This window comes from Musa acuminata, unplaced genomic scaffold (genome assembly GCF_036884655.1).
Source record: "Musa acuminata AAA Group cultivar baxijiao unplaced genomic scaffold, Cavendish_Baxijiao_AAA HiC_scaffold_304, whole genome shotgun sequence".
NCBI classification, from domain to species: domain Eukaryota; kingdom Viridiplantae; phylum Streptophyta; class Magnoliopsida; order Zingiberales; family Musaceae; genus Musa; species Musa acuminata.
In genome coordinates, this window is record NW_027020564.1 from 12,193 (window position 1) to 12,500 (window position 308).

A 308-nucleotide genomic window follows, 5' to 3' on the forward strand; every position below is an offset into this window, starting at 1 on the left:
TCTCAGCACCCTGGAACCCCCCGGGTGGCACAGGGCTGGATGGGGCTTTCGTATAGCAGGGACGGTGCTGCCTCTCGCTTCGCTCGCTGTCCGCCGCTCGCTGCTCGCTCGCGCAGCCAAAAATGGCCAGTTTTGGCCCGTTTTTGGGCTGTTTTGGCCTGTTTTTGGGCTGTTCTTGTGTGCCGCGGCGACCGTCGTGAGCGGAGCAAAATGTCAGCCATCTCAGCACCCTGGAACCCCCCGGGTGGCACAGGGCTGGATGGGGCTTTCGTATAGCAGGGACGGTGCTGCCTCTCGCTTCGCTCGCT